The sequence below is a fragment of the Coptis chinensis genome, chromosome 7 (genome assembly GCF_015680905.1).
Source record: "Coptis chinensis isolate HL-2020 chromosome 7, ASM1568090v1, whole genome shotgun sequence".
NCBI classification, from domain to species: domain Eukaryota; kingdom Viridiplantae; phylum Streptophyta; class Magnoliopsida; order Ranunculales; family Ranunculaceae; genus Coptis; species Coptis chinensis.
Genome location: NC_141462.1, coordinates 12,143,897 through 12,171,885, shown reverse-complemented (window position 1 = coordinate 12,171,885; position 27,989 = coordinate 12,143,897). Strand labels below are relative to the sequence as shown.

At 36.0% G+C, this 27,989-nt stretch overlaps 1 long non-coding RNA gene across 1 annotated transcript; it reads right to left on the bottom strand.

Moving 5' to 3' along the window:
- Positions 1-18,993, bottom strand: LOC147486038 (uncharacterized). The gene is made up of 3 exons (XR_015203026.1): positions 18,685-18,993; positions 1,495-1,614; positions 1-528 (listed from the first exon to the last, which is right to left on the bottom strand). It is a non-coding gene; the product is annotated as an uncharacterized LOC147486038 (long non-coding RNA).
- Positions 18,994-27,989: the final 8,996 nt, after the last annotated feature.

Below are 27,989 nucleotides of genomic sequence, written 5' to 3'. Positions count from 1 at the left end.
TATAAAGAACAAAAATAATATTGGGAGAGAATAAATGAGTGCATCATACTTCTCTCTATCTATCGTTCTAGTGTTAGTGATTACAGTTTCAGAGCTGTTCATAAAGGGAGATTCAAGAACTCATTGGGGAGATATAGAAGTCTTAAAATAGTTGAAAAAGAGATTTGATCCTTCTTCAGTGACTCCTGGATCTTGTGTGAGCTCATGGGACTTCAAACTGGATCTATGTGACCACATCTATAGTGAACACTTCACTTGTGGATTCAGATGTGACATTGTTGTGTCTGAGAAAAGCCGAGTCACATAAATCATTCTAGACCGAGCTGGCTACACTGGTTCACTCTCTTCAGTATTTTGGAACTTACCTTATCTTGAAACTGTTAATCTATTTGAGAACGAAAAAAAGAGAATAGATTTGGTGAAAACATACCAATAAATTTCATCAGATCAAGTAATCCCAAGAAGAGGAGTGCATGATGCAATGAACTTCATTAGCCAATGCAAACATTCCAGATATTAAATATCCATCTCCACCAATACAAAATATTAGAGAAATTTGTTAATTAGCACCAACAAAACAATGGGTTAAACTGTTAAAGGAGGTAGTAAAATCATCACTTGTCATCAACTTAGTTTAAAAGCAAATAACATATTACTGAAAAAAATAGAGAAGCAATTATACCTTCAAATCAGAATTGAATTTTCCTAACAACCACTCAATGCAAGGTAAATAAATTATTTTTTGTCGAGTCCAACGCCCCAAAACTCGAACAATTATATACCTAAAGTACGTGACTTTTCTAGAAAAATTTCAACAGAGTCTCCTCTGTATTTTTGACATTTCATAAATATAAAACCTGTCATAACTTGAAAATTTAAAACAATATACTTCTCATTGATTAACCCAGCTACTTAACCGTCTCGACGAATGCCAGAGTAGTTAAATAACTGGTAAAAAAAATGAGAACACTGCAATATTAGGACTTAGTACAACAAAGAACTTGAATGTCTCAATTGATAATAACCTCAGTACTGCATAAGCAGTAATTACGCATCGCCATCCTTGTTCAAACCACCATATTGAATTGGTACTTGCTCAGGAGAAATATATCTATCTATAAACACCCAAATAGATGGGTATCAATCAAAAGATTCATATAGATGGCCGGGTTTTGAACCAGCTCCCTAAGTTCAGTCATAACCATTATTGGGTAATTGATTCAAGATTCTCACAATAATACATGATTTTAAAATTCTTGAGTGAATCATGGAGCATCTTGATATTAGGCATGCTCTTGCACCTCAAGCAACTCTTTTCCATTCAAATTTGAAAATAGCCAATTAGAATTAGTAAGATATACAACTAACCAAGTTACACTATGACCAATCAAATAAATCCACTCATAAAAAAAGGCGAGCTATTTAAATTAATCATGCACCTTAGAGTTCGAAGTAAAGGAGATTGAAGTCTTACAGAGTTCAAAGATAACTTACAGGTAAAGGAGATTGAAGTTCAATGAGGCCCGAGGAGAACACCAATGCTAAGCCGATAGAAACACGATTCTTAAGTCTTAGCGTGAATCTATTTCATAAACATTGAACTTCCTTAACAACCTGCATATAGTAATACCACCCATTTTATATTTAAGCACAAATAATGGGTCATAGAGGAAAATTAATACACAATAGAGACAAAAATAAGAGATTAGGAAAAAACAATAAGAACCAAAAAGGCGCCTTTTTTCTTGGATCCGCAGAGGAGTTCGGTTCAGCAGATGGAATGATTGGACTGGAGTTTTTGACGAAGAGTCTTTTGCTTCTTTTTTGTTTTTCTTTTTGGTTATAAGGTTTGGTGAGAATAAAAAGACCAATCATATGCATATTGTTTATAGGTAATAAGTATCTTAAGGCTATTTAAACATCAAAATGTGAGTGATCTACTTGATATAACTTTACATTTGCTTTATTCCTACCCAAGTTCGACTCAAGGTAGAGGCATTTTTCACAAATTGAATACAAAACTGGGTCTAGTGTAGTATTTGGTCACAACATTACCGGCCCTAGGACTAACGCCCTGCTTCATTACGACATTGAACTCATCTTTCTTTAGGGAAGCCATTGTGAAACTTGTAGGTTTAGTTGGTAGAGGCCAAGCTTCTAGGAAGCATGTGAGCTGGTAGCTGTACTCAATAGCGTCCGATGGCGAACACATGAGTCGCATAGGGGCAAAAATTAGATCTGTGGTGCTAGATATGGGTTGATCATATTGATGGTGTGTCTGCACAGGCTGTGTATTTGTAATAATCATGTTAGTAGTGATATTTGTATAGCAAGTGGAGATCAATTTTGATTAACAGTATCCACAGTCCCACATCCATCATTGTGAAAATAGTGAATGGCGCTGATGGAGTGGAGGGTGGTAGTGAAAAGGTGTTTTAGTAGTGGCAAATTCATCAATATTTCAATGGCGATAGTTTGAATACTCGTTGGTAAGGTTGGTCAGACATGCGCATATACTCAAACTCAAACTCGCAAAGAGATGAATACGTCTCTGTGGACTATAGTCCTAAAAATAGATGTAATCAGCCGATAACTTTAAAGAAGAAATGATAGTCATCTTTTCCAAGGCTATTGCATTCTTCAACATAAAGTTAATCAAATAAAGCTCAAGTTGAAAAATGAATGCAGGTGATCAGAGACATCTAGACTGGAGATAACCTTGAAACACCAAATCAAAATGCTTCAGAGCTACAGAGTCAGCTATACCATAGACATACGTTTTTATAAAAGTATATCAGAAAATACATACATATAAGTATACTTAGAGAGTTACTGTCACACCCCGAATTTCGACAGAATTCGGAAAAACATTATTTGTCCCCGACTCTTCGATTTCCGAGGTGTGACGCACTCTCAACTCCTAAAAACCCATAAACAGTTTAAATATGCGGATAATAAAAACCAATAAAAATTTTAACTTAAACAAAAGTCTTCTTCATGACAAAGATTCACAAATAAGATTAGGTTACAACTCTCCTTTCAATAACTCTTTAATAAAATTTACAAATGAAATACAAAAACATTGTCTAGACTGAAATTCTATATCACCTCGGGGAAAACAAAACAAATCCACGAGATGCTGTGCTAACGCAAAACCACAAGCAACAACCACTCTTCTTCAACACTAAACCTGTCAAAACTTATCAACTATGTTCATTGAATGAACACACCCGATAAGCAAACATGCAAATCGGGTCAGCATTATAAAAATGTTGGTGTGAGTAGCTCTAAAAACAATATATACTTATACAAATATATCCATAATCCATACGGCAGTTAGTTCCTCCACCGAGGCACCTTAACTTTCAACGACTAATACAACATCTTTAAGTACAATAATCTAGGAAGGTAGTTCCTCCACTGAGGCGCCTTAACTTCCCACTAACTACACAACAAACTATACGATCATAAATAAGGCATTTAGTTCCTCCACGAGGCGCCTTAGGTTATAACTAAACTACTAACCAGCCAGACATATACAATTATCTATCTAGAGATATATTATTTACCAACATATTACCATAATTATATTAGTTTAGACTTTCTTTGTGTGTCCCTAAAGTCACGTCGTATCTATGTCTTACCTAGTTTCCCTGGCTACCACAATCGCTACCCAACGCCGAACATGTACATCCACATGCCTCCCTTACATAATGAGCCACTCCGTGCGTAACTACCCTGAGCGGGATGCCGCACACCAGGTAAATCCTCACACGGAAGCCAAATCTATGTAAGCACTGCCACTATTCGGCATAAAATATTGCGCATCATCGTTCTATTTTGCGAACGGAATAATCAAGCCACTATTCGGCTACGCCAGGAGGGCCATTCAGCTTTACTGAAACGCCAGAAGGGCCAATCACATGAGTTGTGGTAGTCAGGTTCTAGGATTTTCGTTACGTAATTTATTCAGGTGTCATACATTAATGACTCATAAACATTCCACTATATCACGTGCAGGTCACTTGCCTTATTGCACTAAGCCACAATATCTAGAAACATCACAATTATATCTCATAACCAAATTTCATTATTTCACGTGCCAATATATTATTGCACTACACCACACTCCCGTGGGCAAATATTCACCAATACTATATTAGCATCTCACATATAAAATAATGGAGTGTATATACATTTCTCCAAGATATTGCATTAATATAAATATCCCAAAGATATTATATCATGTCACAATGCTTCAACGTATCACATACATTTTATTATAACGTTATTAGGAATATAAAGTCTCCTAACATCTCAATATCGTCACGTGTCAAAAATACACAACATCAATGTCAAATCTTAATTAGATAATGACCACCAAATTTATACAAGCTTCCACAACATTTTAGCATTTGATTGTCCATACAATATACACATAAAACGTAGCACAAATAAACAGTCCACAGTCCACAATCAAAGCCCAATATATATATGCTTTACACACTACTCACGTCAAATCTAAATTAGATAATGACAAACCAAGTTATACAATCTCAACAATATTTTATTACTATATTTATCCATATAATCAAATATGTGAAAAACTGGAAAAGTCAACATTCCCAGTCAATGGTCATTAGTCAAAGTCAATGGTCAACGGTCAAAGTCAACGGTCAAAGGTCAACACATCATGGTCAAGGTCAAACTCAACATGTCATAGTCAAAGTCAAAGTCAACATGTCCTGGTCAAAGTCAAACTGTCTTGGTCAAAGTCAACAGGTCCTGGTCAAAGTCAATTCATCATTGTCAAAGTCAAACTGTCGTTTTCGTGTTCGACAGGTTCAGGGTCATAGCCATGGTTCATGGCTAAGGTCAAAGGTGCATGGCTCATGGGCTCATGACCAAGGTCATAGTCCGGACCCAACTGGCCAAGCCCAAACCTTAGAACCCGAAAGTTTAAACATTTAGGGTGTGTTTGTTTAGTGGCAAACTTCTAGTGGGAAAATATTAGATTTGCCAGCATTTTCCCACTAGAGTTTTGCCAGGCTAATTTGTAGTGGGAAAATTTTAGTTTGCCAGTGTTTGTTTGCAAAAATTCATAGTGGGAAATTATAAAATTTGCCAGTTTTGCCAGCGTTTGTTTACATGGGTTTTTTTTTTTTTTTTTCCGTGGCAAATGATTTTTTAACTTTTTAGAAATATTATTTTTTTGGTTTCCAAACTCAATGAAATATAAAAATAGAAAGAACATTGAATTCCAACTACGTGAACTTTCAAAGTATGGCGGGTGAACAAACACCTCCATTGGAGAAACAAATTCAAATTCCAATATCCCGACTGCTCAATAAACATCATCACACCACTAACATACTACAATATTTCTACAACACCATTTCATTAACTCATCATCTTGATACATCACCAAGGATCATCAACTATTGCAAAGATGGAACTACCAAATTAAACAAGTAAATTGGACAATTCAAAACCTAGTCCAACATAAGAATTTTAAAAACCAAACATCCCATTAAATTAAATGCTTGAAACCTCTACTCACATATGCAAAACATGGAATACCAAACTGAAAAGAGCTCCTCGCAGCAGCACGTAACACCCAACGCCTTTGCAACAAAGACCAAATAGCAAAGCAAAGAATAAAGACGTAGTAGCACCCAACAAAGACACAACAGCACCACCACCCAAAGACCTTTGCAAATGCAGAAGAAGACACGGCCCAATAGCGAAGAAGGTAGCACCCCAAAGACGCAAACCCAAAGCAGCCGGTAGCACGCAAACCCCAACACCTTGCGGCGGCGGCAAGACTCTTCCACTAGCACCCCAAAGACGCAAAGAACACCCAAAGACCTTGCAAATGGCAACAACACCCACCCAACCATCTAAACCAACCTCTGCACACAAACACTCCACCCAGCAAGAACAACACACTACCCAGCACACACTCACACACACCACACTCGCACACACTCACCACAACACACAACACCACACACACACACACACACACACCACCCAACTTCCACTCCTTTTACCACACACACTCAAGACACACATAACACCACGGTCACACCCAGCACACACTCACCACAGTCACACACACCACACTTGCACACACTCACCACAACACACAACACAACAGCCACACACACACACTCACCACCCAGCACACACTCACACACACCACACTCGCACACATAACACCACACTCACACACACTCACCACACACGCACACACTCACACACAAAGACACTCTCACACAACACACTACACACACACACACACTCACCACCCAAAGACACAACACCACCCACACACACACACACTCACCACCCAAAGACTCACCACCCAAAGACACAACACCACACCACACACACACACACACACTCACCACCCAAAGACACACTCACACACACCACACTCGACACACTCACAACACCACACTCACACACACACACACACACACACACTACCACCACCACCACCTACACACACTCACCACACTCATCACACTACTCACCACCACCGCTGACACACACACTTTATCGTCATAATATCGAATAGTTCAACCAAATCTACAAGCCTTGTTCAACATACACTATTTTCAAGTAAAATCAAAATCAAAACCAAACCAAACCAAATAATACCAATTATAGTGAGAAACGAAATCAAAACCCCAAAAAGAAATCAAACCCAAAATCATACCGATGGCAAATGAGTTGGCGAGAGAGAGAGAGATTACATAAGAACGACCAAATCTGAGAAAGAGAAAAAAACACAAAGAGAAAATGAGAGAGATCACGAGAATGTAAAATTTACAACAAAACATGTCAAATTTTAAACTGTTGGTCGATTCAAAACAGATTGAATTGATTAAAGAGATTGTTAGTTTGAGTTATTTGATTTAGAAATTGAGTGAAGTGAGAGATGAGAGAGATTACTTGTCGAGACACAGAGATGAAAGCGAGAGAAGGAGATGAGTGTGATAGATTGATGGTGGCAAATGTTTTGGTCATAGTGGGAAAATTTCAGTGATTTTCATGCTGGCAAAAGAGTTTAGGGGGGGAGGTGGATTCTATTTTCTCACTTCTAGTGGGAAAATTTTGTTTGTTTCTTAGAATAAATAGGGAATAGTGTTTGCCACTACCCTTAAATGCAGCCAAACACTGGCTAATGGTGCATCTAGTGGGAAAATAAAATTTGCCACCCCCATTTGCCACTAAACAAACACAGCCTTAGAGATCCACTTAGATCTATTTTAAGTCCTATGGGCTGACCCCAAGCAATATTAGAAACGGGCCCCAAAAACAGTTAAGTGGTTCGGTCCAAAAACTTTAACTGAAACCGGCCCAACAAAACAATCTAAGTTCTGGCCCAAAGGCTTAAAAGAAAAAATGGACCAAACCAACCAAAATAGAATCCGGCCCATAAAAACAAATCAAATAAGGCCCAACTAAAACCAAAATAGAATCGGGCCCAACAACAAAACAAGGTCGGCCCAAAAACTGAAACCGACCCAGGCCCAAGCCCAAGCCGATCCACAGTTCTTCTTCTTCCCTAGTTCTCCTCCTCCAGCTGATAACAGTGATTTTACGTATTCTAACTATCTATGCGTAAACACAAATAATCAAATTACGTAAATACGTGTTTATATCAATATTCTTACTCTCAATAATGAAGTAATATCAGAGAGTCAGGATTCGTTCCACTCTTAAACCCTCAAGACTTAAATTGAATTCAACTAATCAAACCCAAAAGGAACAATAGTGAGAGTAATGATTTGATGTGAATTTTCTATTCTACCATTCCCAACAATTGAATCTAAACAAGACATAATATAAAGATTTGAACTTTATTTGTTTAAACTCAATTTGAAACTACTCATGCAATAATTGAATTAAACTAATAATGACAAATAAGTAAATCTAAGAATTTAAGCTAATAAATAAATGAAAATGAAACTAGATTATGGAGAACTAATTAACTTTATTTATCTAATAGGACAATAAGAACAAGATATGATTGAATGAATAACAACTATTTTATTTTTCTAATGAATGATATTCAATGATTTAAATAACTAATCTAAAACAAAGAATGAAACTAATTAATGGAATGAAAACTAAGTAATTAACTAATCTAGATCTAACTTTTTCTAACCCTAAACTCCATTAACATTAGCTTCCTAACCTAACTGCCATTAACAAAGAGTCAAGCTTTTGTTTTTATACTTCCAGATCCAAAAATCGTGCATGGGCTTGGAGCCATATTTTGGGCCGGAAAATCGGGCCCAAAACCCAATTTCTTTAGTCCAAAATGGGCTCTTTAGCTGCAGTTGGCTTCGACAGATGTTTCGTCCACTTATGCTCCTCTGATTGGGCCAAGGCTTGGACCATTGGAAAGCTCTTTTCGAGCCGGTCGTTTTGACATAAGCTACTCCCAATTCCGAGATCTGAGTCCAAAGATACGGCCTTCGGAAGTTCTCACTGACTTGTGCACTCTTTCCTGCCCGTGTTGACTTTTCAGCTTTTGACCGGGCTTTACAAAGGCTTTGTCTCCTTGAATCTTGGCCTTTATTCACGAACTCCTTAGCAACCGACCTTTGCTCCTTTATCTCGCTAAAGTGGCACATTTCGCACATAATAGACTTTGAAGCCCTGAAATGCATAAAAACACGTGTCGGTATTAACTCTTAATTATTACTCACATAATTGGTCTAAAAGTATGATTGTTAAGGGGTTAAAACTACAGTTTTGGGCTCTTATCAAACCACCCCAAACAGCATTTTGCTTGTCCTCAAGCAAAGATGAGAAATTAGAATAAGTGACCAAAAATGGAGTTCTATCTACTCCGTTTACTGAGTGCGATTGCATTGACCATATACGCAACAAGGCCTTAAACCACTAGGAATTCCCTAGTGGACGAAGTTATAGCCTCGTGAGAGTTTTCCGATGAAGGTACTCACAAACTTCATCTATACTACAACGACTAAGAAATAAAACTATTGTTTCCTCATTCATTCACGCCTCAACTATCTATACATCTCACTAGCAATTGAATACGTAATAATCATGTCGAAACCTAAGCTAATATATGCATAATAATCAATCATCTACTTAATAAACATATATACAATGAGTAATGCTATGAAATGCTTAGCAGGTCCGTTTCTGAAAACTTCGAATAAGCGTCCTTAAGTAGGTCCTCACATAAAAGTCAAGACAAAATCACTCGATTTTTCCTCAAAGTTTCACTCCGATTAATGCGGTGGGCACACTTTACCTTACAATCTCAATGACACACAAGGAAGCGAGTCGATCAAACACAACTGCCACTTACTATCACACTAACCTATTCCTAATTGAGCTAGAGGTCTTTATTAGGTGTTGTGGGGATTAGGAGATGGTTTAAGAAAGAAGGAAATGGATATACAAAAGACAAGTCCGAGATAATAGAGTCTTCATATTATATAACTTAGAAAAACTTGTTATTTTCTTTTGCTTCTATACTTTGTTTCCATCATTAGCCATATTTTTCTTTTTTTTTCTTTGGCTTTTGACTCCATTTTATTCTATTTTTGGAGTTTTTATTTATTTCTATTTTCCTTTTTCTTTTCTTTTCTTTGGATGGAAACTTCTTTTCTTTTTCTGAAGCAACTAACTAATTTTTGTTTACACAGGTTTTTCTCTTCTTCTTTCTTCACTCATTCTATTCTCGGACTTATTCTAGATTGGGTAAGTTGAATTTTTTATTTTGTTTTGTTTTTGTAACAGGGGTAAAGGAATTGTGGTTTATGGAAGGCTAAAGAAAGGCTCGGAGGGGCTACTAAGCGGAAAATAATTCATAGGTTTGAATTTTTGGCTATATCGATCCAAAGAGGGCCTAAATTCTCGCTTAGATATGGCATAGTGATCAAGCAAGTGGACGTGTGATTTCTCTATCCGATTTTACTTCTCCCTTGTGTCATTTCTCAAATATTTATTTCATATAAGGCTTTAGGCTATATTCTCACAGGATTTGTAGAATAAGTACTCTAGCCTAGATTTCGAAACTTACTACTAATAATCATAGATACTCATGTAATATATTTATAGATAGATGCAAAGATTATTACCTACATATTAACCTAAGTTTCTAACAATTATTACGATGCAAAAAGCTACGGAGACTTCTAGATTGTTAAGAGCATAGAAAGAAAACAATACCAATATTCCTAAGTGTATAGCATAAACTTATTTATTTATATTTTTGAAATTTTTAACTTGAAAACAAATGCATATTATACATATCTATATCCTAACAGATGCCTTAATTACACGTATTTCTATGCCCCCAAAACAAGAAGAATGCTTTGTCCTCAAAGCATTTAAATAAAGAGGGTAGAAAAATACCATGGAAATGCGTGAAATTCGGAACATCTGCAAAACAAGGTTAGAATATACTAATATAGGAAATAAAAAAGCCGGACGAACTCTATAAGAGTTCCACCCATTATGGGGTTAACGAGAATTAAATTGCTTGGGACATAAGCGCACAAAGAATGGCGAAACTAAAAACTTACCTCCACTCCAAATAAGTTTACTCGCCATCCTCCTCTTCTATAAAGAAGTGAGGTTCCTTCGCATCCCCGCCATGCCATTATAATTTGCCAAGCTTGCCGCCATTTATCATCTACGGATCCTAACCCGTTAAAGCCACTTGGTCGGATGGGGTGTAAGGTGCAACCCGATGAGGTTGTATCCTCCCACCCTTGCCAAGTCATTGCACGGAAAGATCGAATAATAGAATTGGTGGATCTCACAATGTCGACCCTACCCCAAATGAAGCGGAAACAAAAAAAAGGGAAGAAACATAGTATAATACGGCAAACTAATATAGGCATAAGAAGATACTTATGCCTCATGCTATGGGCTCGTGCTAAACTAGACATCAAAGTTCGGGAAGGTCATGGCACATACGTCCGTGGATAAAGCAAGGAAGACGGCGCAAGTGGCATCATTCACGAGAAGAAAAATGTCATTCCTCTAAAATGTTTAGCATGATCCAAAACATAACAGTTCCTATGTTCATGGGCCGGGCTACCAAGGGCGGCGTTATATTCCCCTTGGTCCTCGATACGGAAAAAATGCCTGCCCCATACTCATGCAAAACTCATAAGTGTAGACATACATATTATCTACCCAATAGCACCATGGGTCTTGTATTTTTCAGCCGGCATGGCAAGTCCAAGAACAAATGCTAGCAAGAACCATAAGCGGTTCCCGACCTCGTGTGTGATCACCTCAAAACCAAGCACCATAAGTAGTGCTTTGAAACAAATCTTTGAAAGACTGTTCCGGTATTATTATAGGAGATGTCATCTCGAACTACGCTCTAGAACAGCTGCGAATGAACTGAACGACCCGCTGAAAACCGGAATTTTTCTGGTCGACGGAAGTCGAGCGCGCGAAAGCCGACTAACTAAGGCGCCGAAGTCGCTCTGTGTATTTGGAATTCCAGGTGTTAGCGCCGAAGTCGACCTTGACCTTGCGGGCGCTCTGAACAAAATTCGACAAAAGTGTAGAAGCGGCCAGAGCCTTCCCTCCTGCAGAGGCGCGTCGAGGTGTTGATTCGTGAAAAATGCGACGAAACGTGGGAAACGTGGGAGTGAAAGGTGAGAAATGGAAGTTAGGTGTAGTGTGGGTTGTGAGTGTAGAATGAATGAAGTTTTTATAGGTTTTGAATTGTTAAAACGAATCGGTAAGTTGCCAAAAAGCTTTAAGGCAATTTCCGGAAACAATAAAATTTCCAACCCAAAACGAAAACAACTCATATTCTTGATTCTATAACAACCCTAATATCTTTTACACTGGATTTAGACTAGTAACTTCTAAACTCTCTTAGATTTCATCATACCACCACATCTAATCATAGGTATGCCAATTATGACAATATTCTCAACCTTCACTCCAAAACAAACTCTAAAATGGAGGATCTTCTACAAATCATGATAGAATAAATAATACCACCCCCAAACAATTCGAAGGTGAGATTAACAATAAAATCCATGCACAATTTGAAAAGAACAACATTATATTAAAATTGAAATTCAAACAACATTTAACTACCAAATTCAAAGTTAACTACGAATTTAACAACGTAACATCCTATCTACTAAAAATAATAAAAGACAACATCAAAACAACAAACAAAGAGAAAGCTAGCTACTCTTAAAGGGAGCGAGGTGGGGATAAGAATAGGAAGTTTAGTGATCAAGCATGGAAAAACCAAACACCCACCCCAAACAAATTTTTGAAAACAGTTTGTAAAAATTTGTTTTAAAACGCGATCAGTCTTTTAAAGTCGATTCCCTAGACTTAAAGTGATATATATGTATTTACATGCAGTTTCCCATATATCAATAATCTAAACAATTGTGGATCTTTCCATAAATAGTTAACATGGAATGCACCACCAAACAGAATTAAGCTCCAAAACTTTCTACTGGCCTTAACTTCGTTGAATAAGAAGGAGTCCAAGTGAATGATCGTGAATAAATGAATGGTTTTGGAAAATACTTGGAATGTGGATAAGTGTTAGAAGAAAAGGGTGGGAAGAATGATTGGATTTTATGAGGGATTAACTCAGGTGGATGGTGGTAGGGTGGTGCTCTAGGTAGTGCTTGAGAAGGTGGATCATCACAGGCTCTTAGAAACTCGTCGAATTCCTCATCTAGGTTGTTCACATCCATATAATTATGGTATTCATCTCCATCTTTGAGGAATTCATCTATCTCGTCTATTGTGAGGTTTAGTCCATCTCTTGTATGGTCAGAAGGCAAGGTTGAAAATTCTTTCTCTAGTTCAGTTATGTTCAAAGAGTCAAAATTGTGATCTTTGTCTTCTTCCATAAGAGGGGTATCTACTAGTGTGGGGACTAAAGCGTCAGCCGCACTAATGTGAGGTACAAAACTCTCAATGGACTTCACTTCTCCTTCTATAGGCAAACCTAGTTGTCCCTGTTTTTGTCTAAACATGTTAACTTCTACAGAAAGATTTCCAAAAGAAAGAGTCATTGAGCCATCCCGACAATTGATTTGAGCATTGGCGGTTGCCAAGAAAGGACGCCCTAAGATGATGGGAATGGAATCATGAGCAACTTCTGTGTCGAGAATAACAAAGTCGGCTGGATAGTAAAAATCCTGAACTTTAACGAGAATATTTTCAACTACACCCTTGGGATACTTAATAGAACGATCGGCTAACTGCAAAGTCATTTTGGTTGGTTGAAGTTTTGTTAGACCCAGTTGTTTATATAAATAAAAAGGGAGTAAGTTAACACTCGCTCCTAGGTCTAATAAAGCAGTTGTTATAAAGGTATCACCTAAGGTACATTGTACCGTAGACCGACCAGGTCCTTGTACTTAACAATTCCATTATGTTCAGATAAAGAGGGATATTGTTCAGTTAAGAAGGGCTTCGTGGGGTATGTTGGTTTTCCTCTTCTTGGTGCACAACTCTTTTAGAAACTTAGCGTGTCCTGGTAGACTTTTTATAGCATCTAGAAAAGGTAGGTTGATAGTTAGATTTTTAAACACTTTTCTAATCTCATCAAAATTCTCGTCCTTTTTAAACACAATTAGTCTCTGGGATACGGTAGTTTATCTTTATGCCTAATATGAGGGGAACATATTTGTTAACCGTTGCTTTATCTTTTATCACTTTCGAACTAGGTTTCCATATTGGAACCTCTACAGGTGTAGGGTCTTCAGTTTCTATTATAGTATTTGGTATGGTATCATTTTTAGTTTGCGGGTAATCTTTAGGTATAGTCACTTGGTTATCAACTACTACTCATACTGAGCGAAGGGTAGTGACACTCAGTAGGTCCCCTTGGTTTATATTACCATTACACTGAATACTTTTTATTTCAAAGGCGGTGTTTGTTGACTTAGGATTAGGCATTGCTTGACTTGGAAACACGCCGGTTTGGTTATTATTTTGGTTAGAAGACATGTCAATAACCTTTTGGCACAAAGACTGCATCATTTGCATCATTTGTTTCATCATATTAGAGTTTTGATCATGTGATCTTTCATCAAGTTGGAGTTTTGTTGCATAATTTGATTTTGTTTCTCCAACAAGGTCACTACTACTTTGTCGTAGATGGTTGTATTGGAATTAAAAGCTTGTTGGCGTTCATGTCTTGATGTTGATAGTTACGGGTTATGGGTACTAAACCTCTATTCTGGTCACCTAAGTTCCCTTGTCCTTGATGTTGAGTTAACTGGTTGAAGTGTGGTGGTTGTGGTGGTGTTTGTGCATAGACAAGAGGACAATAGAAGTCGGAATGCTCAAGACTACAAATGCATTATTACAACGAGTAGAGTTAATGTTCATGACCGGAGTGGGTTGTTGTTGAACGAGATGGCATCTACCTTTTAGTGAGGGCATCGATAAGAGTTTTAAGCTTCGGGATCATGTTTAACCTCAAGAGAAGAAGGAGAGGAGCGGGAGGAATCGTTACCTCCCCAATTGTTGTTCCTCTTAGATTGATCTTCTAAGAATGTATAAGCCTCGAGGCTCCTTTACTAAGAAAAACTACCCCAGTCATGATATCTAGAACCTCCTTATGATAATGTGAAAGCCCCTTGAAGAAAGCACGAACAAGCGTGTCTTTTCGCAAGATTATGATGCGGCATTCAATGAGGAGATCGATGAAACGATTCCGTGCCTCCTCGAAAAGGATTCATGAGGATTATGGTGGAAAGAAATGAATCTTGTGAAGCATTTCATCTGTCTTCGATGGTGGGTAAAACTGTTCCATGAACAATTGAACAAGTTGAGCCCATGAGTCCACAGAGTTTGGCGTTTGGGCGATTAACCAAGACGCCGCTTTGTCGGCTAGGGTGAAAGGAAACACCCTAAGTTTAACTTGTTCGGACTTACGCCAGGATGATGGAATGTAGTGAGAACTTGGTCTATCCTACGCGTGTTTGGTAAGGCTTCTCATGGTCTAAACCATGAAAAACCAGTAACAAGTTAAATATATTAGGGGATTCGAAAATCCCCCACTAGGTCTAAGAGAACGATGCACCCACTTAGGGCCATCGTTTAGGGCTTTATAAAAATCGAGAGAGAGTCTCTTGTTATTTAGCCATTGATGCAAGTGTAGTGTGTGAAATTCTAGATAGGCGTGTTGTATTTATTTCTATGAAAAACAAGCCTGATTCTACTAGAATTAAAACTCCTCTGACAGAAGAGGCGAGGAGTGAAAGAAGGAGTACCTGAATGCTTCCTTGCTTCGCTTACGAATAGCGTCTTGTATACGCGATTTCAGTGTATTTAACAAGTTAGAAACACTTTATAACTTTAAGGAATAGAAATTTGAACTTTCCTGTGAAAATCGGGCTGTTCACGATGAATTTTCCTTGTAGGGCGCGGGTTGGGCGCGAGTTGGGCGAAGTGCCCTCTGCTTTGTCGAATGTCCGGTGTTTTTGGGCGGTCGCGTCAGTTTGAAGCGGGTCGCGCTCCAGGGTTTTCAAGTTTTAGGCCTTTTATCGTACTCCAAAATATTTGAAATTTTTACAGTAATTTGCTAAGACGTCTATCAAGTAGCCTGTAAAATTTCAGATCAATCGGAGCTGTGAAAGTCCCTCTACAGCCCTTCAAAGTTTGCGAAACGGTTTTCGGACACAATACAAACAACCGAATGGTTAACCCATCAAAAAAAATCCAAAAATTGCCAAATTTTTACTGGAGACTCCTGACAGATCCTACTTGTTCCTGTAAAAAAATTTAGAGCAATTGGAGTTCTACAACCTCTCCTTATTGTCTGGTGTTTCAGATATTAAGTGTTTGCAACACTGCAGAAACACACTGGAAACACTCTACTATTTAGGAGGTCAAAACAAATAAAAAATTCATCAAATTTTTACTACAAACTCCTTAGTTAGGATAGATACTCCTGTAAAAATTATAGAATTTTAAGAACTCCCTAAGTAACCTTACTCGTCTGTTTTTCAAGAACATACGTTGTGAAAACTGAAATGCAGCACTGTAAAGATCGTATTTTTTTCACAAGGTAAAACAACTTTGAAAAATCTGAAAATATTCCAGTAAATCAACAACACATTAAATAATATGTATGAAAATTTTCAGAATTTTCGAAAATTTAGAAATACCTTCACCGCAGTGTTTTTCTCTGTGAATCCGCAGCCCTATGCCTGAAACAAGTGAAACGGTTCGAAAATTCAAGAAACAAGAATGAAAAATTAAAAGGGTGGGTGGGTAGAGAATGGGGATTGCCCCTTGGATTCAAGCAATTGAATTCTTGTCTTGAACGAGATTAAGATGGCAGCGCCATTTGATAACAGTGATTTTAATTATTCTAACTATCTATCGTAAACACAAATAATCAAATTAACGTAAATACGTGTTTATATCAATATTCCTACTCTCAATAATGAAGTAATATCGAGAGTCGATTAGCTCCACTCTTAAACCCTCAAGACTTAAATTGAATTCAACTAATCAAACCCAAAAGGAACAATAGTGAGAGTAATGATTTGATGTGAATTTTCTATTCTACCATTCCCAACAATTGAATCTAAACAAGACATAATATAAAGATTTGAACTTTATTTGTTTAAACTCAATTTGAAACTACTCATGCAATAATTGAATTAAACTAATAATGACAAATAAGTAAATCTAAGAATTTAAGCTAATAAATAAATGAAAATGAAACTAGATTATGGAGAACTAATTAACTTTATTTATCTAATGGACAATAAAGAACAAGATATGATTGAATGAATAACAACTATTTTATTTTTCTAATGAATGATATTCAATGATTTAAATAACTAATCTAAAACAAAGAATGAAACTAATTAATGGAATGAAAACTAAGTAATTAACTAATCTAGATCTAACTTTTTTTCTAACCCTAAACTCCATTAACATTAGCTTCCTAACCTAACTGCCATTAACAAAGAGTCAAGCTTTTGTTTTATACTTCCAGATCCAAAAATCGTGCATGGGCTTGGAGCCATGTTTTGGGCGGAAAATCGAGCCCAAAACCCAATTTCTTTAGTCCAAAATGGGCTCTTCACCGCAGTTGTCGACAGATGTTTCGTCCACTTCTGCTCCTCTGATTGGGCCAAGGCTTGACCATTGGAAAGCTCTTTTCGAGCGGTCGTTTTGACATAAGCTACTCCCAATTCGAGATCCGAGTCCAAAGATACGGCCCGGAAGTTCTGGCGACTTGTGCACTCTTTACGCCCGTGTTGACTTTTCAGCTTTTGACCGGGCTTTACAAAGGCTTTGTCTCCTTGAATCTTGGCCTTTATTCACGTAACTCCTTAGCAACCGACCTTTGCTCCTTTATCTCGCTAAAGTGGCACATTTACGCACATAATAGACTTTGAAGCCCTAAATGCATAAAACACGTGTCGGTATTAACTCTTAATTATTACTCACATAATTGGTCTAAAAGTATGATTGTTAAGGGGTTAAAACTACAGTTTTGGGCTCTTATCACCAGCCACCCAAAACCGACCACCACCATCTCCCATTTCACCCAACCGAAGTCACTCCTAACCACAAACCCTACACCTTTACTAAAAGCCAAAAACTTCAATTCTTAAATTTAAAATACTCAACCAAACCGGATCTAGAATCTTCATGCGCCATTAATGGCTTCCACAAGCTCCACTCGACCGCCCTCACGCACCTCACTAGCTACCCATCGCCCCACACTCCATTCAAACACACAACCAAACCCAACAACAAAGTTTGAATATAAGTGGGCGATTCTTGTAAACGCCATTAACGTCTCCACAAAGCTCCAACAGTTCCCAACATCACGAAATCACCCAACCAAACATCAAACCAACCAACCTCAATCAATACAACAAGAGGAATACACAAACGGTTTCAAAACATGCACCGGCGATTTTTTTTCTCGGCCGTCGAATTTAACTTCAGTTCCAAATGGTGAAACAAAGAGAAAAAAGCCCGACGATTTCTATAGATTATAGATTTGGGCTTTAGCTGCCCTTAACCGGCCATAAAGTTCGACAGAAATATCGGCGATTTCTTGTTTGGACTTCGACGCCACCATTGACGACTTCCGAAGTTCCAACAGCCCGACAATTAAACTCAAATCCGAAATTTAACAAAATTTAATAAAACCAATGGCACAAAGTCCAATACAACGGGATAATGAACGATATAAAAAACAAGAAACGATTATCGCCGATATATGTAAACTACAAATCCGTTGAAATAGCAAAATAGCTACTCACTGTATGAACAAAATTCGGCGAATCCTCTAGCCCCGATTAAATCGCTCCACCCTCCAAAGAATCCAAAATTTTCATCTCGCTTCCATTTTCATTATTTTATTATCTTCAAAACCCTATTCTCTAGAACAATGTGTTTATATACTTGGGTCCGAACCCAAGCCCAATCTGAACTTCGGGCCCAAAACCAGCCCCCATTATTCCGAGTCAATCCGGCCGAATTTTGAAAATAAATAATTAAATTAATTAATTAATAAATAAATATGTATTTAAAAATACGGGCGTTACAGTTACAGATCACAACAGCAACAGAGATACCAAAGAAATCTCAGAATACCTGAACTGTGAATGAAAAGGATTAGAAATGAAGGAAACTCACCATAGTAGAATCGGATATTGTTAGATCTCTTCCAGTATTGATCGCTATAAGAACCTTAACCTTACGCAGGGAGGAGGCACGGAGTTTTAATTCAAGTGTGTTTGTGGAAATAGGGAGACCTAAAGAGAAATTGATTGATTCTTTAATGAACTCGTCGTTTTGAAGAAAGTTTTTTTTTTTTTGGGGGTTTTGAGTTTTGACGAAAGGTTTATTTCTCTTTTTTTCTTTTTTTTTTTTTGCTTTCTGTGAAAAACTCCAAAACTGAGTTTTTTTTTTTTTTTTTTTTTTTTTTTTCTGCCGAATAATTGTAAAAGCTGAGGTGTCCACCTAAGAGAAAAAAGGGGGCTGAGGTGGCTTCCTGGGAGCATTCTCAACTTGATCGACAGCCACCACCATGGCCCCAGAATTTAGAATATAGATAATGTGAGTTGTAACCAGAGTTGCTCAAAGAGCTTGCTCCATAAGAGCAGTGTCACCTAAACTAAACCATTAACTGTTTTGTAATTGGCGTCAAAAGCATCTACAGTTGAAATGGGCATAAACTCAAATGAAGCGAGAGGGCGAAATAAAAACCTTTTGGACCTTTTTTCTTGAAAAACCTTATAAGGCACGAACTGATGCAGGGATGAAAGCTTGCTAGAAAAGGGCCACTGCATCCCAGCAACTCTCATGAATTCTGCAAAGATCAAAACATAGAGCAGCCATTTTATGCAGAAACCTGGTACCTTCTCCCTGTGTTTTTTATTGTAGAAAAATAAATAAATGGAAACAAAATTTCATTGATGGGGAAAATAATATACACTATCATTTTTTGTCAATATATCTAAAAGAATTCAAAGTCGAGGTATGGACCTGATGAACAGTCTCAATCACTTGCTCCCTTCTGACTTTGTGGCACAGAACATTTAACACTTTGGTCAACACAATTTAAATCAACTGGTTTTGGAATATCTGGAGGCTGAGTTCCATGAATAAGAGTCCAATTAAGATTTTCAAAGAATGGATGCTGCTTGATTTCTATAGCTCCCCTTTTGTATCATAATCTTTGTTTTGGGTCCTTTGCAAACAAACCCCTAATCAAATCTTTGGCAGCAAAAATGAAAGTGGATCCATCTGGGAACTTGAGCAGTCGTCCAACAACATTGAACAATGTCTCTTGATTACCATTGCCTTTGAATGGCGTCTTCCCGTGAATCAATTCGTATAGAAAAATGCCGAATGTCCACCAATCTACAACACTTCCATGACCTTCCCGACATCATGTTTGTTGAAGAATAAGTTCGAAGGGTAGATGGTTTTGTAATTAGATGGTTTTTTTTTCCAAAGTTTTAATTTACTGACGAAAAAAAGATATTGGGTTATAAAGTGAATAAGAGTGTATACATACCGGAAATCCATAGGTAAATACAGAAAATCATATTCTGAGAAATAGTTTGATGAGTGCTCATTCTCTTGCTTCTTAATCTTTTCATTCTCTTGAAAACAGTGTTTATCAAGAATTTCTAGCAACACGTTCTTTCTGTAACCAAAACCGAAAAAACAAATTAATCATCTTGAACAATTTCTTCTGAATAACACAGCATCTTCTGTAATTTTGACATCACTCTATCATCCTTTTTGACCTCGTCCATAGACTTAACTTCGTCATCTTGAACAATTTCTTAGTTTAATTTTGGAAGAAGAGAAAAATAAGAGAGAGGGTTTGAAGAGATGATTTTTTTTTTTTTTTTTTTTGTTTTGGAGAATTGAAAAAAGAGTAAGGAAGAGGTTTTTATCTATTTTGGGTTACGAACAATTGAAATCGCCAAAAAAGGGCGTAGAATTCTTTTTTTTTATGAAAAATCTGATGTGTCAATCTAAGAGAAAAAAAAGGAACTGACGTGGGTCACTGGGAGCATTTTCCACTACTCAGTATTAATGGTCTTTGATTGATGGGGAGAGAAACTCTTATCACACAAAACAAATAGAAAAATGAAAGGTCGGAAAAAAGATCGTTCCTCAACAAGGGTGAGGTATCCCTTATATACTAGTCGGATCTCAAAATATAATTTGGAGTCCGCACAAAAGTGGCTACATGTGCTAAAAGAGTCGCAGTGACTGGGCCACCTTGACAAGGCATACTTGTCTTTTGTTTCTATCTTAAAAGGATAAGAATCCTTATAATGCTCCATTTTTTACTTTAAGAAAAGAAAATTTTAAAATGTCCCATTCAAGGGTCCCATTTAGACAAAAGTATTGCAAATTCAGCTGTAAGGATAAGAATCCAAGCAAAAATAATGCTGATTCTGTTTCTGGTCCTTATCATGGGCCATAATGTCTGTAATTATGTTCAGGAGTGCCAAGTTGAGTGTGTAGATTCTCAACAACTTGGATAAGGATATCATTATCCACATCTTCTGGTTCTATATCAGAGGAAAGATATCCGAGATGATTAAGAAACTCATAAGGTCCTTCTTCATTAATAAGCTTGAAAATCTCCATAGCTTTTGGGCTAAGAGCCAAAGAACTGGTTCTGCTGAATTGTTCATAAAATCTGGTTCTATTAGAATTGTCCAGAGATTCTGTAAGGATCAATAATCTATCAGATTCAGACAAAAGAGTGAACTTTGGATACTTTTGTATTGAATTATATCTGATAAACCACTTAACCTGATGAAGACCAATAGCACGAATTTCTGCCATTTCTCTAACTCTGTCTTCTGCTGTAATGGTATGAAATTTCTCCTTAGATTCCGAAAGAGAAAGAGCTTTTGATATATCAAAAGGTCTTTGTTTGTGGATTCGGACCAGAAAAACTGAAGGATAAGTTTCATATTCTGTGTATTCAGGACAGGTTGTGGTAAATTCACAGTAAATAATTCCATGCCATTTCATCATAGTATTCTCTATGGCTTGGACCAAAGGAAAGGCCAGGAATGTTCTGTCATTCTTTTTCCGACTTCGGAGAAACCTCTCAGATCGATGGTGATGGATTTAACAAATCCCATCTCTAATAATTCATCAATTAAATACATATCTCCAGGAAGAAAATATTGCCAAAATGTGGCTGGGAGGAGGATATGAAGGTTTGGGTGCATACTGTGGGTTCCTTCAGTGATATGGGCAATACCTTTAATAATTAAAGGACAAGTTCCCAAAACAATTGAATTCCAATTAAGAATCCACTTCTGAAAATGTGAAGGAAGGAGGTTTTGAATTACTTCTGGCAAAGGTGCTGGAAGAGATATTTTGGCTTTATTCCAAAAGGATTCTGAAAAGTATTTGGAGAGAGTACTCCAAGACACACAATCAAGGGATTTATTTGACTTAGCGGTTTTATTTTTGAAGTCAGACCAAGACTTGATTGAATTCTAGTTTATCTTGCTAAAATATTTAGCAGTAGTTTTAAGGATCTGGAGAAGATTCTTCTTATTATTCTGATCAAAGGAATTGATAACATTGTCCAAAATAGACTTCTGAAAGCTAAGAAGCTTCTGATGTGTAAAGAACTTATGCCTGTTATCATGGACATAAGGTAACTCTAGATCATCAAATCGTACTTTTCTTTTACCAGTACTGTTGGACTTTATAGCGGATTATCGCGAAAGAACTTCATGATGGTGTTTGAAATAATCGGGACTCAAGGTTTTACCCTTGTTGATGCTGTCAGATATACCAACAGACTCCTGAGAATAATCCCAATTAGGGAGGCCTAAATTGTCCTCAAGGATGTTGATAAACTCAACGTCAGCAGTATCCTGTAAGGATTCAGAGGCCACGGGGGGCTGCTCTGTGTGCTGTCCATATAATGGATTCTCCAATTAACCAAATTGGAGCATTCTGGATTTTGTAAAAGACATTAAATTATGTCTTAGATGCACATGATATAATCCCGGAGAAATATTCTCTAAATAATGAAGAGTATGTTGTTTCCAAAATATTTGGATACTCAAAGGAACATCTGTTTTGTGAATTATATTTCACAATCTTGAACCTTCCTGTTCTGCAAAGAAGAAGAAATAAATTCGGAGACCAAAGGGTGATCCTCAAAGTTAGTGTAAATACCATAATTATCAATTTTATTAATAGGAAGAATGATATTTAGAAAAGGGGTTCCCAGTATAATTTGCTAGGTAAGATCCTTTATTAATAAAAAGGATAGGGGTATATTAACCTCATTCTTACTAATATCAATTTTAGTAAGTTTATGTTTGATTGTAATTTTACTACCACTAGCACTAGTCATAGTTTGAGTAGTAGTTTCAAAATATTTTTGAGGAATTAATCCTTCTTGGATGTAATTCATATCTGCACCACTATCAACTAAAGCAATATAATCAGCAAGAATATATTCTTTGTTAATAATCAAAGGTATAAAAATATTCCATTTTCTAGAAAATATAGAGGAAATAAAGTTGCAGTGTTGGAAATTATTGTCTGTCTTTTCTATAATAACTTCCTTAGATTGGTGTTTCTCAATTTGAAACACTCTCTGTTTTAATTGCAGAATCTCTCTATTGAGATTCTAGACCTCTTTATCCAAGTCCTGAAAAGAAGATTTCACAAGTCTAGGTTTATTGTTTCCTAGGCGATCAAAAACTTCTTTTAGATTGTAACCTTCAGAAGGGTCAACAATACTATCTTTTACTGTTTTAAAGCAAGTTTTAATTAACTTTAGCTTAGTGTCTGGGTTCGTAATAGATTCTATGAGATCTAAAACAGACTGCTGATCGTGGGTTAAGACATTAGTTGTCAACCCATTCATTTGTAAGATAGCTTCCATGCTATCACATTTTGATTGCAACATGTTACATTGACATGGTGCTTCATCATCAGAAGAACTAGAATCATATTCAATATCTGATTCGGAAGAACTAGTGTTAAGTAAAATCTTACTTAACTGAAATTTAAGATCTTCATCAATCTCTAAATTATTAAGTTTCTGTTTGGTCTGACATCTGTTGGCATAATGACCAATCTTTCCACATTTTAGACAAGTAACATTAATCTTGTTATGTGGATTTTTATAAAATTCTTTATTAGGTTTCCAATTTCTGTTGAAATCCTTTTTATTCTTTCGAGAGTATTTTCTCTTGTAGGGTTTCTGGGTATTTTGAGAAGAAATCTTCTTCTCCCTCTCATGAGGAATATCATAAGCAAATTGCTCACAAAATTCTCCTAATTCTTTTCTACCAGAAAGATTATGTTTTTTAAGCTGATGCTGTAGCTTTAGATCATTACATAGGCTAAGACCTTCCTGAATGACCTGATTAATGAGACTCCCATATGTATGAGACTCATAAGAAATATTAGATCTTCCATTTAAATCTCTAAGCTTTTTCCTAACCTTTTATGCAAAGAAGTTAGGGAGACCATCAATAAACTTAGATTTCCAATGCTCACTATTAGCATCATGTAATTGAAGCACTTTGGCTAAGAAGACATCCTTATACCATCTAAAATGAGATAAAGTAGGACATCTAAGATTCTGGAGCATCTCTCTATTCTTTTCAGCTGACAATCCTTCAGGTCCAATAAAGTGAAGGACAATAGAAAGATATAAAGTATAAACCGCATCAGATATAGGTATATCTTGGTTTGCTTCTGAATTAAACTCCAATTTGGTGGAGTTAAAGATTTCAAATCTTTGCTCATTTGTAAGAACATTATCCCACCAACCTTTAAGAATACCTACAAAACCATGGGTAATAAATCTACAGACATCCGCATCTGTATTACCATGAGCTTTGCAAACACTCGCATACATGAGCATCTCCTGTAAAGTATGATAAATCTGATAATCAGATTTAGCATCAATATTCCAAGTGTAAATAGTTTTAGCCTGGTAAGACACTTGGTCATTAAAATAAGCTTCTTCATAAAGAATATCTTGGGGAGTAGGTCTAGGATAATAATTCCTACTATGGCCTATATGACTCACTTTTTGAGTATTCTTATCATAAGTTATCCTATTAATATTAGGAGAAACAAAATTTGCTTCAATGTCCAAAATTTCTTTTGGATTAATATTATCATCTTCGGAATTAGATTCCTGAGATAGAGTATTAAGATTCAGTTTACTTAATTGAGTATATAATTTCTCAATAAAATCATTTTTGGATGATGATTGATCCAACTTAAAATTTGGAATTTCCAAGGGAGGCTGAATAGATGGTCTAATATGACCAGCATAAATATGTTGTTTTAAAGAAATATTCTTTAAAGATTCTTTATCCCTATTAGAATCTATCCTCGGAATATGTTTCAGGATATTTTCAGCATTATTCTCAATTCTAATTAATTGAGCTCCAATAGTTTGCAAACATAAATTTGTATAATTATTTTGTTTACAAATTTTATTAATGTCTTCAATACGAACAGATTTGTGCGTATCTTCTTGGGGCTTAATATAAGCCGCCGTTTCCAGACTGTCTTTTAGCTTTAAAGGTGTTGTTGGAGGATGAACAACTGTCATCTCCTTTTCATCAGTAGTTGTCCACTTCTTTTGATGAAATTCTAAAACACCAATATAATTATCGATAGGAGTAAAGTTACAATTTTTAATAGTAATATTCTCTTTGTCATCATTGATAACAGGTTGAGAAATAATCTTTTCCTGTACTTGATTATTACTTACCTCCTTATTAGGTAAGATACTATTATTACTATTATTAATTAGGATATTATTATCACTATTCTTAGATAACTCACTATTTACATTGGCTCTAAGCCTAGCCTCTCGTTTGGCTATTAAATAGTCAGTCATCTCTTTTCTCAGAGCTGCACGTTCAACTCTGCCATTCAGGATTTTATGACCATGATACTCAAGACAAAACCATTTTGCAAGAGTAGTTCGATTCCTTTGATGATAATCATAATAATCATTATAAGGTCGAATCATAGGTTTCAATTCTGTAGGAGCAAAATATTTACTCAACTCTTCATATTTTAATTGATAAAATTGGTAAATTTCATAAGGTGTATAATCCATTATAAAACAAAATCCATCTATGACGCTGTGGGAGATTCCCTAGCTTTCTGTGTATAAATACCATGTGGTATTTGTTGATTAGAGAGACGAATCTCTTCTACAGATTGATTATATTGAGATATGGATTCAGTATCTGAAACTGAATGCCTAGAAGATTGTGGTATGGAGATCTTATAAGAGGATCTCGAAGATAAACTTCTACCAACAAAAGGTTTCTTAAAGTTCAATATAACTTCACCTTCTGTTGATTGAATTATTTGATCTAAATCATTATTAATGATTGGATGTGGTTGAACAGTGTTTCTGCAGATCCATGAATCTGGAAATTGAATTTCACTCCAAGGAATCATCCTGGGTGTTGCTACACTAGAAGTTAAAAGATTTGTGTCTATTAACACAGTCTTACCTGGTGTAGTTTTATACCGTGCATTTGGTATTAGAGTTTGTAACACCTTATAGTGAATTCTGTAAGTGATTCCAATCACCTCATATCCAAGTAAAAAGTTATAATCTTTAGCCTGAATTTGTAATGATAAAGAATCATAAAGATTTCTATCCGATAAAGACAAACTTAAATTAGGATAGACACCAAAATAGATTGGTCCATGACAAAGACTAGTCTCTACAACTCCCATGAGGGACGGTAAATAGTCGAGACATTTAGCATCTCTGAGAGTTGCTTGAATACAAGCATTCATACCCAACGCAACCTGTATTAATCCTATATGAATAAATTTATAATTTATAATTTTTCACATAAGGATATAAATCACGAGGACATAAAAGATGCAAATTATTACTCATAGAATGTAAACTAATAGTTTGTTCTATAGTTTTTACTGCAATTTTGCTGGTAAATTTTTCCATCCAGCTACCATATTTATATATGGTCTTAGGATCCATATTAGGAATCGTCCATTTATTCATTTTTTCCTGTGTATCGAGATCATACTCGATTAATTCTGTGTTCTTAATTGAACTCAGATCATCATTATTTGATGACTGTGCCATGGGTGTTGAGGTGTTAGTGCAAAACAGGTAGAATATAATGAATTATAACTATACCAAACAGTAATAAAAACTATTTATGATGCAATCATTGATACATCGTCTTCTTTCCCAAATATTATAAACAGTACAATCAAAATCAAGTCTTTAATGCTTATATTAAGTAAAACCACGACTATCAACGCCTTACGGGTGCAAATGGCCTAAACACATATCCTGCTAAATGGCACTGCATAATCCCTACGCGACTTAGGTGACGTCCCAGAGTTACCAATATAAACGAAATTAAAGAAACAACAATGACCTATTGCTTATGCAAATAGTCTTATATCAACAAGAATGAAATTAAGTAATCCTAACTTCATCTCTAATAAGATACTATTCATAATACTGGAAAGGAAGAGTCAACAATATTTTAGGATCTAAGCGGACATTCTTGTGGTCGGAAAACCGAACCTTTTAGCAAGTAGTCCTTAAGAGTAACCCTCATGCCTTTTTCCTTAATCATACTAATATCTCTTACTTACATCTTTTTAGAAAATAAAACAATTAAATATAATTGTAAGACATTTCCTCACCGTTATGCACTAACCTCCTCCCATTCAGATTTACCTCAATGAATAAGAATTCTCTATATCTCATTCTCTCAATGATTCAATACATGTTAAGTTAGTGTGGTGTTCTCTCCAAAAACGGTTTAATTCTAACATATATATATATATATATATATAGTCCTTCTCTAAAAAGTAGTTACTTAAGTTAACTTAAAATAAGTACGTAGGTAAAACTTCACTTAGAAAATGAATTCAACTCAAATGTTTTGTGGATATGATATACCAGATCATTTCCATAAAATTTCAGCTTATTTGGAAACTTCCAACATTGGCAAAAAATTATTGCAAAAACTCAATATTTTTAGACCGTTAGATTTATTTTTAAAAATGACAACAATTTTTATCTATGTTAGAGGTTTCCAAATTAGCTAAAATTTTGTAGAGATGATCTTTATGGCGAGTGCTTCATAACCACAAAAAAAATTAGATTTGAATTCATTTTATAGGTGAAATTTTACTTACATACTTATTTTAAGTTAACTTAAGTAACTACTTTTTATATAATAACTGTATACATATTATTTATTACCTTTTGTATACATAGCCAACAGATATAAACACAATGCATATGATAACCCAAAGGACAACATGGATAATTAAGTGCAACTAATCGACCATATGCATAGTCTGGTCATAAAATTCTACACCCCTGCCTTCATATATATATATATATATATATATATATATATAGCAACGTCAGAACAGCTGCACCT